The sequence below is a fragment of the Lycium ferocissimum genome, unplaced genomic scaffold (genome assembly GCF_029784015.1).
Source record: "Lycium ferocissimum isolate CSIRO_LF1 unplaced genomic scaffold, AGI_CSIRO_Lferr_CH_V1 ctg21037, whole genome shotgun sequence".
NCBI lineage: Eukaryota > Viridiplantae > Streptophyta > Magnoliopsida > Solanales > Solanaceae > Lycium > Lycium ferocissimum.
In genome coordinates this window covers 1-11,717 of record NW_026719441.1, presented here as the reverse complement: position 1 = coordinate 11,717, position 11,717 = coordinate 1, and the positions used below count along the sequence as shown (strand labels likewise).

Genomic DNA, 11,717 nt, shown 5'->3' with positions numbered 1-11,717 from the left:
TTTACAGCGCTCCAGACCGAGAAGAGGACAAGCCAGCTACAACTATATGAGTCTTTTATTGGAACTTCTTGTGTGTGTACAATTACTGCAGGATACCATTGATAGTTGACAAATGGAAGTTTTACAAGGACCGATAATCAAGCTACTTATAGATAACTGCGGCTAAGAAGTTTTACCGCTACAAGGAATCTTAAAATTTAGGAATGGAAAAGCAGTTGTATGTGTTAATTGATGGCTTGTCATCGAGAGTTCCGAAGGCTAAAACAGCATTTGCTTGGTCAGTAAAGTGAGGGACTTTTCCAATTCGGAGGGAGATACATGATCGAAAATTTCCTTGGGGTCCGTTAGAACTTCAACTTGTTTTAGGTCGCGTGATAAAGGCCGTGCAGTAGGATGAATGCGATCATACCAGCACTAATGCACCTGATCCCATCAGAACTTCGAGGTTAAGCGTGCTTGGGCCAGAGTAGTACTAGGATGGGTGACCCCCCTGGGAAGTGTGCTATGAAGTCCTACAGGTTTAGACATAAGAGAAGGATGAGGAACTAGAACAGCTTAAGGGAAATTAGAAGCGTGTGAACCTCACGGTTGGAAATTCTCAATGATTGCGAAAGATGAGGTGGACCGGCTTGATAGAAAGAGAGAGATGACGTATACAGTTATAGAATTAGGACGAGTTTGAATAGTATTAGGGATACTTGGTAAGTAAGGTGTTAATAAAGAGATACGATAGCTTATTTGTGGTTATGTCAACCAGTAAAGATAATCAATGAGGTTATATGTTAAAGGTATTGACTGAACATGGTATTGAAGTTTAGGTTGCAAGTGCGCTAGGGCAAATTGACACTATTTTTCTCTGAAAGTTAGAGTTGGATAAGCCTGATGCAATAACATCAGAGTATACGGAAAGAATGGAATATGTAGTATAGAACACAAGACGAAGGTAAAGGGTTCGAAATCAAATTCTGATAAGTGGAATTGGAGGGCAGTAACAATGAATAAGGATGTGAATTGGGAGAAAATAAGCAGGTTTGCAAAAGTACCAAGGGATTTCTGGTTCTTGAAGGACATTCGAAGGGAAATGTGTAGTCATATTGACACGATTGTCTCGGAAACGGAAAAGCCTTCTAGAAATAGAACGGATTTGTACTTCTGAGAGGACATTCTACGAACTTCCGGGCTAATACTATAAAGTGGCAAGTGGAGAAGAGCACTTCAAAAGCCAAGAAAGGTGCCATAGCCAAGCAAGGGAGTTGTCCACTAGTAGAGGACTAACGAGCAAGTAAGAGGAGATGCTTGCGAGTCGGCGAGTAGCCATAGCCCTGGCGAACCAAAGCCACCTTGACAGGAATAGAATGTTAATTGAATATTAGTTCGGTTTATAATAAAGAGACGGCTATAGAATTTATGAAAGAGTTCAATAAAGAGCTTAGGGAGAACGAGAAGAGGTTGACCAACCTACGTTAAAGATAAGGCGACCGAAGTATAAAAAAAAAGAGGCAGTCACTTCAAGACACCAGTAAAAACGTCGTGGATTTGTAACTACAACATTCGAGGACGAATGTTTTTAAGGAGGAAGAATGTTACACCCCGTAGTTCTGCACGTTGAGATTTGTTAGGTGTTAGCTATTCAGTTGCAGACATCGGAGTTATTGTCGAGAAGATGCAAAATCATAGGTGCTCGTTTTATAATTATAAGGGTTCGAGTTCGCGTAACAGCTTATAGAGGGGTTGGAAAAAAAGTGAACTAAGGAGATTAAGCTTCCAAGGCTTTGAAGGAGATATGGGCGTTACAAGTTGGGCTGGCAGGCCAGGAAAATGGTCTGCACGAACACGCCTGGGAGTGGCGCGAACGCGCGTATGCACGGGGGACGACACAAACGAACGCACCACCACGAGGCGCGAACGCGGCCGAACAATTTTGAGGCCTGGGTTAGGTATGAAGGTTATATTATAAGAGTATAATAATAATATACCTATGACATTTGGAGACCATATGGTGTAAATCAGGTAGTACGTTGCTTGATGAAAAGCCGTAGTTACTGTAAGCTAAGTGGGGCCCACATGCCGGGGTTTTACAAAGGACATATGAAGAGATATATGAGTAGTATATGGGAAGTTGAGCAAGTCCTAAGAAGGACCCTTAAGCCAAATATGGGCATAAGCCCTCCAAAAGGACAATTTAAAGAAACAGTTTCGGGTGATCTGATTTGGAGGGGACAAAACGCCATTATAAGTTTGGAATTTCGAAAAACACCAAGAATGGAAGTTGTAGATAATTGAAATAGCTTTCCAACCATAGGTCATGGGCCCTCACACGATATCGGGATCAAGAGTTATGACCTTTTTACTAAATAAACGCGCAGGCAGAAAAGTTAAGCCTGCGCGAACGCGCCAAAAGTTGGCGCGATCGCGCTGAATGATTTTAGAGGCGGTGCAGGCAGATTCGGGAGCATTATTTAAAGGGGCTAACCCCTCATTTTCTTCACCAAACACCCCAAAAACTCCCCAAAATTCTGGAGAGTTGTCCCCAATCCACCCAAGCCAAATTTTAGCCAAACCAGGTATAATTTCCAAATTTCGGTCCGGATAGCGTATAGTTATTGTTGCAGAATCATATAGTAGCGTGTTTTGGCCTAAACTTAGGGTGGAGAAGTGAAGATACAGCAATATTAAAGGGAGAAAGGTATGGATCTCTTCCTATTTATGTAAATACCAACTTATTCACGAAGATAGAATGGTTAAATGATTCTATAGTGAGTTGACTAGTTATGGAAGTTGGAAAACGTATATGGGCTGTTTTATGGAATATTTTGATATTGAGAATATTGTAGTTGATGTTGGAATTGTTGTTTTTGTTGTTGGTTGTTCAATTACGAATTCGGGTTAGGCATATAAACAAGGGAGATACTGCCCGAATTTCGGCAGGTTTTAAGGAGGTTTAATTTGAAAGTTTAGGATACGTATATAACAGTGAGGCTAACTATAGTATGAATGGTCTTATAGGTAGATTGTGAAACCGAAAATAGGCGGAAAAGCCGCAACGTGAAATTTCAGGTATGTTAAGGCTCGTCTCTTTCTTTCAAAGGCATGATTCCTATGGTATGATTCCATAAGCGTTTCTATAACCTTCTTGATTTCAAAAGCTAGAAGTTTATGACTCTTAAAGCTTCTTTTGATGTTGAAAATGAGAATGTTTTATGAAGATTACGACGATGATGATTTTATACCTAAGGTCTCAAGTTATTATTTCAACGACGATATGAAAATGTTGAGCTAATTCATGATTTTCTCATTTTATTTCATTGTTGTTGATCTCAGCTTATAAATTGTTCCTTCGAGGTGAGATAGAGCGATAGCTTCTATTTGAACGCCTATGCATGCCATGAGCATAATATGTGTATATGGCTATTTTGTTACATTACAGAGTTCTATTATTTCATTTTGATTATGCACTGCACTCATTTTTCATCCTTCATGTATATATGTAGTCACGTTGACGAGGGGTGTCTTTGTTGTGTAAATGCAAGGCCCAGTTGACAGGGGGTGATGTTGTGGCCCTTGTTATGATATATATATGGCACAGTTGACAGGGGGTGACGCTGTGACCTTTGTTGCGATGTGTATATGTATGGCACGATTGACGGGGTGATCTCTTGTGGCCTTTATTGTGATGTGTATATATATGGCACAGTTGACAGGGAGTGACGTTGTAGCCTTTATTGTGATATGTATATTTATGGCACAGTTTACAGAGGGTGACGCTGTGGCCTTTGTGGTGATATTTCTATGGACATATGTGTTTCTTTGATATAGCTATACTGATGCATTTATGTTGCTCATTCATTGACGTGTCCCAAATGTTTTCTAGGACTTTATGTATATGTTGATTTCATGCCTTGCATACTCAGTACACTATTTGTATGGACCCCCTTTCTTCGGAGGCTGCGTTTCATGCCCACAGGTACAGACGCTCAGCTTGGTTACCCTCCGGCTTAGGATTTCTGCCTAGCTATTTGGAGAGCTCCATTGTCCCAGAGCTTAAGCTGTTTTGGTACAGATCTTCTTATATAGACTTTGTCATACTCCTAGAGGTCTGTAGACATATGTAGGTTATATATATATATATATATATATATATATATATATATATATGGTTTAGACAGCAATACAGATGTAGTTCGTTTTGGATATTCTCATGTATAGTGGCAGCTTTGTCGGCTTGTGTATTTTATTATGTTGGGTTAACCATGACTCCTCACGAGACAGGTCTATTATGATATATGGAATTTTGAATCTACTGTATGTTTTACTGATTTCCACATTGTTATTAGTATCAGTTTGATTGTCCCTAACAGGTTCGTATACGAGTGTCCAACTCAGGCACTAGTCATGGCCTATCGGTTTGGGTCGTGACAACCTTCTACTAAAGCATTTATGTTCAGTGGTAGAGTTTCAGGCATGTTTTCTTCTTGAGGGTTTAAGGACGCTGCGGCATCTTTTGATAGAGTAAGTAGAGTCAGTGAATCGACCCCTGTCTATAAGAGAAAACAACTCAAAAGCTCCAAAGTTAGCGTTAAGTTCAAGCACGAAACACAAAATATCACGTTGTTTGCACTTTATAGCACATCGAATCATATATTTTGTTTCAACTTCGTGATTGATTCACATTCCAAGGGTATTTTGGTTTTTTTGTATTTTTGGGAATACTGATTTTCGGTAACTAGTTTGTATGGTTGATTTTCTTTTACCCATCCTATACTAAGAGGGATTTTAGGTTTTTATTATAAACGACCGAGTCTTAAATAGACTGCCTACGTATCCCACCAAAGGGAAATCAGGTCCATTCGTAGTTCAGGCATACACAGAAAAGGTTTCTTCCTATGCTGCTCGAAACTTAATTTTTCACCCTGACCTGGCCTTAGATAGGCTTCCCACGTATCCCCAACGGGACATCAGGTCCGCGTTGTTCTGTTTACATAAAAAGGGAAAGAGATACTCTATCTTATTAAAAGCAGTAAAGGGATACTTATGTTTTTCTACCCAACCATACTAAACAGGTTTTCATTGTCTTCTTTATCTTCATCTCTTATCCTCGTCCTTCCATGACGATCCAAACATGACCTTCATTCATGAGGCGTTCCAGCTCAAGCTTAAAATTCACACATTCTTCAATCTCGTGGCTGGGGCGGCCATGGTGATACACACAAACCCTGTCTTTCGGAGATCTTGGGTGACCCAGATAGGTTTGTGGCACTGCCCTTATCTTTTTTGTCACGACCTAACCCCGTAGGCCGTGACTAGTGCCCGAGCTGGGCACCCATACGCGCTCATTAACCAGATTTGGCATACAAACGACTTATACCTATATAAAATATCAAACGTGGCTCCAAAACAACGCATACAAACATACATATGCACGGTTCGGTAGGTCGTCATAATATACATAACATGTCAAAACATATATACACGCGACTCGACAAGGTCGCCACGGCGGAATGGGCCGCCCAAACACAACTCACATTACGCGTCCGAACAAAACGTACATAACCCACATCTATGTCCACGGACTTAAACAGACAAAACGTAATCATATGACGGACAAAGGCCCCGCCGTGCCCGAACAAACATAGACATATACACCGAAAGAGTATATACCCAAAATATCGGCTCCGGACAAAGGGAGCACCCCAAACAAGAATGGAAATCCTACGCCGAGGATCACCAAAACGCGTATCCGTACTGCGGCATGAAACGCGGCCCACGAAGAGCGGGGTCGATGAATATGTACCGAGTATGGCAAAGACATAGTAACAAATCTCGAGTCATGATCGAACGGGTATAAAAAGTAAACATAATAACCGAATACCAACACGCTTACTCCCGTAATAACATCATACATATACGAAAATCAAACATATCATATAGTTCCGACAATTAATCAAATGCCGAGGAACGTACGTACGATCCATAAATAATACCATAATCGTAAACATACCGTAGTGCACCATAACGTCATGACCTTATCATATGAGCTGACATTATCCGATGTGGGATTCGCCTAAACCAATGTGGGATTTGCCTCGACCAATGTGGGATTTGCCTAAACCAATGTGGGATTTGCCTAAACCAATGTGGAATTTTGCGTCACCATTGGGTTTGCCCCACCATTGGGTTTGCCCCACCACTGGGTTTGCCCCACCACCGGGTTTGCCCCACCACCGGATCTGAAACCAACTGATCATATTTTCGAATCCATATACATAACATACAACATAGCATACATACATACGCACCCGACCGAAAGGGGCTCCTACGTCACGGCCATATCGTAACACGGTGTAATATATACGCAGCTCCGTAGAAAAAGGGGCTCGGCGAACCGGTCACATCATAACTCGAATACGCACGGTAAACGGACTATCATATCATGTTTCGAATACACATCATATTTCGAATACAACATATTGCGTGCGAAAAAAAACATAACCGGCCCGGACTTGGCGAAAAATGTAACCAAATACAACAAAATAATTTCGAAGACTTAATATGTTAATCATAACGAACCGTCATTTATAAGCCAAAACAATAGTCAAATCGATTTTTCTTTCGAATATCACTCGGAACATCTCACACCAAATTTGGAAAATCATAATTACGTACCAAAATCATGTGCATAAGATCATTATCATAAACTTAAAAGGTAAGAAACTAATCATATTTGAAATCGATAATAGTTATATCGTATCCTTTCAAAAGTCGTCAAAGTACACAAAGAAAGTCGCGGGGCCCGATGGAGGGGTGTCGACCCCGAGCCGGCCCTCCTATGGAAAACATAGTCATCATACATCATGGAATCATTTTTGAGCATATCGAAGCGATCCGGTTCGTCTTCGTGAAAGTTACGGACTTTCGTAGTTTTCGAATCATTTTGGAACAAAACTCCTTTTAAAAACCAAACTTTTATGCAACTTTTGAAACTTAGTCATATAAAAGACATAAGGGCCAATATTTCATCATATCAACATACGAATTTCCAAGAATGAATAAGAGTCATAAACATGCTCGGATTGCGTGAATAGAATTTCCTCGAGGCTCGTGTCATAGCCTATTTGTAACTAAGGCATGCCAAAAGAAAGAAGGGTTGCGCTTTACATACTTCGTATGCACTCAACGCTAATCCAAACTCAAGCTAAAGCCAATCTACGCCTCGGGCTCTCCAAGGTCTACAAACAAGTCATAATATGCCAACATTAGCTATAGGCATTTGGGCATTTAATTCCAATTTGGCCCTTAATTCTACGAAATTAAAAAGATTTCCCCGTAAATAGGCCACCCCGAGAATTTAACTCGGCCAAAATCAACAACAACAACAACAACACCCAACCTAGCAACATCAATAAGCAATCCGAAAGGCAATACGACATTAATAACTCTCTTTTCCATCATTCAACAACATTCACAAATCCAATTCAACGGCTTACCTTCAAGCCAACATCGACACTTATACATTCAAATACTAACCCGAACCCATACCAACAATATTTAAAGACATTCCAATCAATTCATACAACATTTCCAATAATCCAAAAATTTCTCCAATCTACCCGAAAACAGCCCCCGAACCCGAGAACCTCACTTTAACACATTCCTTATTTTCAAATCATGATTTGCATCAATAATCCATACTATAACGATATCATTATCATAAATACACAAATTACATCAAACGCATAATAACCTTCAATTCAGCCCATACATTTGCAACATCAATCTTGAGTCATTAAAAGCTCTTTTCCAACATAGAATTCATTACGACAACCACTAAAACACTAAGCGACATTAATGCGTTCTTTGTCATATAACATGACCCATTTTTGGCCAACACACCAACATGCACCTATTGATAATTCTTACTCATTTCTTCACACTACAACAATTAACATACTACATGGGACTTAATTCATCACTTAAACACAACACAACATATACACACCTCACACGGCCAACACACCATGCACACAACTCACTTCCAACATGCCATATTTCATGATTTTCATCCATTTTAACATACTACAACATGCATACAACCTTTATAACACATAAAACATAATCAATTCTTACCTTTCTTCTTCAACTCCACAATTTGCCTAGGGTTTGCGATCTACACAACGGATGATTGGATGACCCGAACAACGCTTCCACGCTACTTAGGGACCTCCAATTAGTGGTTTTGCATCAACAAAATATTTTTGGGAAGGCTTGAATTGAACTTCAATTTTTTTGGGGTTGGCCGAGAGCCTTGGAGTTCTTCAACTTCTTGGTTCTTTTTTTTTGCTAAGTGTTGAATGAGATAAATGAAGACTAGTTGATCATCTTTTTCTATTATAAGAAGTGCACATTTGTCCTTGTCCCACACCATGTGTTGGAGCAATGAAAATGGAACACAATTTGTGTGGGCCATTCCTCTAAGCCACACGGCTAAATGCAAGAGAAATGCATGATTTCCAAGTTCCATTTATTCCATTTTTGGTCCCAAATTTTCCTAAGTGTTCCATACCAATAAATTCATGAACAACTTATGTCTCAAAATCAAATCGAAGGTCAAAAGTCCCGACTTTGTATCCCGGAATGGTTTTGTCTCCAACCTATCATAATGTGCAAAAATGCGGGATATAACATTTTTCATGCTACATAGTAGGGAGTGGATTCTAGCATATGACTCTTCGAATATGGAAAAGTCGCTCCTCACCCAACCTTTGATACCTTTCTGGGTGGTTTCTTCCTTGGTCATGAGTCAGGAGAGAGTGGGGTCCCCATAGTTGGCTAATTCTCCCTTGGTCAATCTATTGGATAAGCTTTCTTTCCAATGCTCCACACTCATTGATGGTATGTCCTGACTGATTTCGATGGTAGAGGCCTTTTTTTGTAAATCATAGAAGGAGCACATAGTGGTAATAGATTTGGGCTCTGTGCGTACACTCCAATGCTTCCCAAAGTCTCCAAGAGTTTTTGTTTTGACAGCTCTATTGGTGTACCCCAATTGTGTGATCTTGTGCCCTTAAGAACAATTGTGCACGAAATTGGAGGTTCCTCGAGCTGAGATTCGTGCGGGTCTCCATAGGCTTTCAGATTGGGGATAAGTAATCCATCATTTCAATATGGTATGGGGTCAAGCCCTTCTTGTTGACTGAGTGGGACATAACTCCCAAGTGGTGCTTCAGGTGCCTTTCCCCATTTTACCCGATTGGCAGGGTGTTGCTTTGTTAGTTCCTCAACATAAGCTAGGAGAGTTTCTTCTTCTTTCATTTTCTTATTGGCCGCCTTAGTGGTTTGTACAACTTCTTTCATTCTAGTAGTGGCTAGGGCCATTCTATCGTCCCATTGTCGATTTTTCTCACTTGTTGCTTCCATATTCTCGTCGTCACTGACTAGGTTGACGTAAGGCAAAGTTGCACTCATGCTGTCTGGAGTCTCCATTTCCTATTAGCAAATCAACCTTTTAAAAGTGGAGCTAAATTGGTTTTGATGGTTATTTTCTTTAGTTTTTCTTTTGGGCAATGATCGGAATGTGGACCAATCAAGAGTTTCGAAAATACATATGATTTTCACACAAAGCAGTTATATCAAGTAAGCATTTAGCCAATACATAATTGGCTTTCCTATACCTCGTTGCTCCAAGGATACTAACGTATGAAGCAAAATTGTGCCATATGTAAAACAAATGTATTGTTCCCAAAGATAAAATTCCCAGTGCTTTTCATTAATGATATTTTCCCAAGTGGCATTACAAGTCTTTTTAAAGTGAATGCAATAATTAGAAAAATTCCACTCCACAGACAAAAGTCTGCTCTCTATCATCTCGTGCTATCTTGGCCCTTCGAAGGGATGTCTGAATGGCTACATGTGCTGGCATCAATGCTGTTCCGATCCATTAACCCCTCTGACCGTCAGCCAATGATGTCCCCGTATGTTACACCTCGTAGTTGAACGTTGAGTTCCGTAGGCGTCAATCGCTCCTCAATAGGACATTGGGGTAAGGAGATATGGACGTTACAGGTTGGGATGGTAGGCTAGGAAAATAGCCTCCGCGAACGCGTCGGGGAGTGACGCGAACGCGTAGGAGGCCGTAGGCCAACCGGCGCGAACGCGCCACCACGGCGCAAACGCGCCGAGCAAAATTTCGCGGCGGCCGTGGATGAAGATTTTATGATCCGAGATAAGACATATATATATATATATATATATATATATATATATATATATATATATATATATATATATATATATATATGACATTTGGAGACCGTATGGTATAAATTAGTTCATACGTTACTTGATGCGAAGCCCTCGTTGCTGTAGGCTAAGTGGGGCCCACATATCGGAGTTTTATAAAGGACATATGAAGAGATATATGAGTATTACATGGAAAGTTGAGAAAGTCCTAAGAAGGACCCTTAAGCCAAATATGGGCATAAGCCCTCCAAAAGGACGATTTAAGGAAACATTTTTGGACGATCTGACTTGGAAGGGCCAAAACGCTATTATAAGTTTGGAATTTGGAAAAACACAAAGAATGGAAGTTGTATATAATTGAAAGAGCTTTCCAACCGTAGGTCGTGGGTCCTCACACGACATCAGGATCAAACGTTATGACCTTTTTACTGAGCGAACGCGCGAGGGGGGAAAAAATAAGCCGCGAACGCGCGAACGCGCCCGACCAACGCGTATATTTTAGGTCGGTCGTGCGCTTTCGGAACTCTATATAGGGGTCTCCATCCAAAACACCTAAAAAAGCCCCAAAATTCTGAAAAACCTTCCACAACATCTCAACACCAAATTTTAGCCCGGATCCAAGTATAATTCCCGAATTAGGTCCTGTAGTAGCGTATAGTTGCGATTACAAAATCGTATAACAGCGCGTTTGGCTCAGTTCAAGGTGGGGAAAAGTGAAGATATAGCCATATTATCAGGAGAAAGGTATGAACCTCTTATTATTACTACTAATCTTGGTTTACTACGGGAATATAACGAATGGTAGCCGTATAACGGAGTAGTTGGTTGAAAAATCGGACCATCATATGAGGTGTCTTATGGAGTATGTTGATGTTAGTGATATTGTTGTTGTTGTTGTCGTTGTTGTTGCTATTGGTTGTTGGTAACTATGATTTCGGGCTAGGGATATAGACAAGGGAGATGCTGCCGAAATTTTGGCAGATCCTAGAAAGAGTTAATTTAAATGTTACACCTTGGAAAATTTCGCGTTATCAAGACTGTGGACGGCTTAGTATGAGCTCAGGGGAGAGCAGAGTTACACAAGGATTATGGATGAAGATTATGTTATCTGAGCATAAGAACATAAATATGACATTTGGAGAGTGTATGGAGTAAATCGGTTAACATGATCACTCGATGATAGCCCTCGAAACCATGAGTTAAGGTGGGGCCCACATGTTGGAATTTTGTAAAAGATATATTATAAGTGATACAAGTAGTACATGGAAAGTTGAGCAAGTCCTAAGAAGGACCCATAAGCCAAATATGGACATAAGCCCTCCAAAAGGACGATTTAAGGAAACGTTTACGAGTTGACTTGAGGGGCAAAAACGGCATTATAAGTTTGGAACTTGAAAAACACCAAGCATAAAAGTTGTATATAATTGAAAGATCTTTCTAACCATGGGTCATTGGCCCTCACACGATGTCGGAATCAAGAG

The 11,717-nt window shown here is 40.4% G+C and overlaps 1 pseudogene; it reads left to right on the top strand.

Annotated features, from left to right (window-relative positions):
- Positions 1-395: 395 nt before the first annotated feature.
- Positions 396-513, top strand: LOC132043101 (5S ribosomal RNA; annotated as a pseudogene).
- Positions 514-11,717: the final 11,204 nt, after the last annotated feature.